This window comes from Pteropus alecto, unplaced genomic scaffold, assembly GCF_000325575.1.
Source record: "Pteropus alecto unplaced genomic scaffold, ASM32557v1 scaffold194, whole genome shotgun sequence".
In the NCBI taxonomy this organism is placed as follows: Eukaryota; Metazoa; Chordata; class Mammalia; order Chiroptera; family Pteropodidae; genus Pteropus; species Pteropus alecto.
In genome coordinates this window covers 2,443,268-2,446,710 of record NW_006436281.1, presented here as the reverse complement: position 1 = coordinate 2,446,710, position 3,443 = coordinate 2,443,268, and the positions used below count along the sequence as shown (strand labels likewise).

The window sequence follows — 3,443 nt, the reverse complement described above, 5'->3', positions numbered from 1 at the left end:
AGCCAAACTAATCTCTGCTGTTAGATTTCGGGGTAATGATTTTCCAGGGGGAGAGTGAATGACCAGAAGGGGCCTGAGGGGAGTTCCCGAGGAGCTTGTAAGGCTCGGTTTCTTTTTTATTTATTTATTTTATTTTATTTTTCTAGGCGAGGCGACCCTTGGTTGACCTCACAGATTGCAAGGACCTTGTCAGTTTACAATCTCTTATTTTTAATTTTTTTTTTACACCTACAGCATCTGGTCTTCCCAGGTGGTCTCCCATCCAAGTACTAACCAGGCCCGACCCTGCTTAGCTTCCGAGATCAGACGGGATCGGGCTCGTTCAGGGTGGCATGGCCGTAGACTCTATTTCTTCCCTGATTACTTAGAGTTTTTCGCTTGGGATTTGTGGGTTTTACAAAAGTATGTAAGTTATGCCTACGTTTAAACAACGCTTGAAAGATTTTTGGAAATAAAATTTGAAAGTTCAAAAAAGCCATAAAAAATACTTTGCGTGTATTTGTGAAATGGAGTTAACCGCTAGCATTAATCCACAATAATCAGGCTACATGAAGATCTGGTGGGAAATTTGATAGCCAAGCGGGCGGACTTTCGAGGTGCAAGGTTTTGGTTCGCCGCCAGAGGGCGATGTGGCGCACTTCCTGCTTTACACGCCAGACAAGCATTCATTCAGCAAAAAGTCCTTGACCCATGAAAACCTACTTTGTTCCGGGCCTCCTCCTACTTTTTCGATGTGTGAAATGGGGATTCAAATGTACGGCTGTGCTGGAGGCATATCTCTGCCGCCATGGAGCTCACTTTCTCCAAGACGAGACAGGTAATAAATGGCAAAACAGAGGAATGTATAATACGAGCACTGCGGCGCTGAACAAGACCGGGCGAAGGGACAGAGATGGTCCGAGAAGGCTTCTCCGAGGAGGTGATATTTGAGCAGAGACCAGAGTGAAACACGGGGGCAAATTAGGTGCACATGGGGGTGTCCCAGATGGAGAAAGGGAATATGGTAGCTCCATTCCCCAGGTCCAGTAGGGGACAAAGGGCGGCACATTCTCCCATGCAAGCAGCTCAGGCCCAGGCACAGATAAAATGAGCCTGAGGGGAGTCAGGAAGCAATCATTGAGTCCTGCCTGGAGGAGGCAGCACAAGACTCGAAGCTTCTAGGCTTCTTGGGGTGACCGAATGAGTATTTGTTGATTGCTTTAAGGCCCTGTCTGCCTTGTCTATTTCTAATATCCCCAGCCTTGAAAGGGAATCCATATATTTAAAGAGCAGCTTCTCCATCTCGGCCTCATTTTTGTTATGCACATTATCTCATAAACTCATCCCGAAAGCCCTGTGCCAATGGTATTGTTCTCACCTCCATTTTACAAAGCAGGACACCAAAGCCCAGAGACATTGTAAACTGTCTGAGGTCACACGTTCAGCCCGGATTTGAACCCAGAGGGACCTTTCAGACTCCCAGAAACCCACTATACTACCTCTATAATAAATTATTATAATTATCAGTAGTTTTGTGCTAGGCAAATGCATAGATACTTAACCTTTCTGTGCCTCAGTTTCCCCACGTGTAAATGGTGCAAATGATAGCATGTCGTGAGTATTAAATAAGTCAAGTGCTGAGAACAATGCCAGACACACTGTACGTGTTCGATATTATCCGTCAGATCCCCAGATAGCTACTGGGCAAATCATGTAGACCCGACTTTCAAAATAAATAAATCTAAATAAATCCAGGATCCTACCATATCTCCCATGTCCACTTCCTGCTTTCAGGATGGTCATAAGGATTTAACAAGGTCAGGCACAGAGTAGGTGCACAGAATGTGAGAGTTGCCATTATCATCATCATCATCATCATCATCATCATCATCAGAGTCGCCGTCGTCGTCATCATCTTGTTCTCTATTATTATTATCTCAGGCCGAAACCTGTGGCCACCACCCCAGCTTGAGTTAGTACAGTCGCCTCCTCGCTGGGCTCCCTTGCTTTCTGCTCACAGCCTGTTTCCCACTTGGCCGCCAGAGGGCGCCTGTTAGAACTAAATCAGCTTACATTCCTCCACTGTTCAGAACCCTCCTGTGGCACCCACCTCGCTCGAAGTAAAAGCTAAAGTCCTCACCGAGTTCTAACCTCCACTCGGACTCCCCCCACCCCGCTCCACACACACACACCCCTCCCCGCTTGCTCACTCACTCCTGGCTCTCCCAGCCTCCCAGTAGCTAGCTCCTCGCCTTCCTGGAAACACCTACTCTGGCCTCGGGACCTTTGCACCTGCCCTTCCCTCTGTCTGAAACATTCTTTGCTCCCTGGCCTCCTCTGATTCTAACTATCGGTTCCTCAGGAAAGACCTTCCCTGGCCGTCGTACTGAATAAGACCACGCCACGCCTCAACACTCTCGATCTCCCTTCTCTGCTTCCTTTTCCTATTTCGTGACTCACTTTGTATTGTTGCTTATGTTTTTCATCGTCTCTCTCCCCCAGACCAGTGTATCAGCCCCACGAGGGCAAAGATTTTGTCTGTTTTGTTCACTGCTGTGTCCCCAGTGCCTGCGACAGTGCCTGGCACAGAGGAGGCCTGGCGAGGGATTGCTGAATGAATGAATGAATGAATGAATGAATGTAAGAATAAATGACTACTGGCATCGTGGTGGTTACAAGCATCCCCTTCTCTCCCTGTAAAAGCCCAGAGGCTCCATTCGTCAGCTATGTGACCTTAGGCGGCCGACCTCAATTCTCTGACCTCAGTTTGCCAATTGTAAATGAATTTAAAATAGTTTGTGTCTCGTGGGATTGTCATGAGGATTAAATGTATTCCAATGTGCAGCATTCCCGAACTGGTGACATCGTAAGTAGCAAAGGTAGACTTTTCTTTGGCGGCGCCTGCGCTTCCACCTTTCGCCGCTCGGGGGCAGCAGGCGCACGGCGGATTCGCCCGAGCCGCCAGCGCGGGCTGATGGGGGCGACTCCGGCAGAGGAAGCTGATGAAATCCAAGCCAACTCGCAGTGAGCTCATCCCGCCCGGGCGCCTCCGGAAGCCACGGGGCCGCCTGGCCCGAGCGATAAAGCCCGGGTGCCGAGGCGAGGCGGGAAGTCCTTCCTGAAGTCTGCCCTGCGTGGGGCCTGCCGCCTGCGCCCCGGCCTGCGGGGAGGGGCGAGGAGGAGCGAGTGGTCCCCCGGTTGTCTCCACCGAACGAAAAGTGAATTCCGAGCGTGGCCGTGGGAGCGAGAGCGAGAAGGGATGGGGGAAGGGAGGGAGAGACGGAGACAGAGATGGGGAGACTGAGGCAGAGGAGGGGAAGACAGACAGGAGGGACGGAGATGGAGCGAGACAGAGATGGGACGTGGGAGACAAAGAGAGAGAGGGACAGGGACACAGAGATAGGGAGAGAGAAACAGCCCAAGCGAGTGGCAAAGATGGGGGGAAGCAGAGGCAGAGGTGACGG

General features: G+C 50.6%; 1 non-coding gene across 1 annotated transcript; it reads right to left on the bottom strand.

Annotated features, from left to right (window-relative positions):
* Positions 1-225: 225 nt before the first annotated feature.
* On the bottom strand, positions 226-344 carry LOC112479702. The gene has a single exon (XR_003046309.1). It is a non-coding gene; the product is annotated as a 5S ribosomal RNA (ribosomal RNA).
* Between the last annotated feature and the right edge of the window lie 3,099 nt (positions 345-3,443).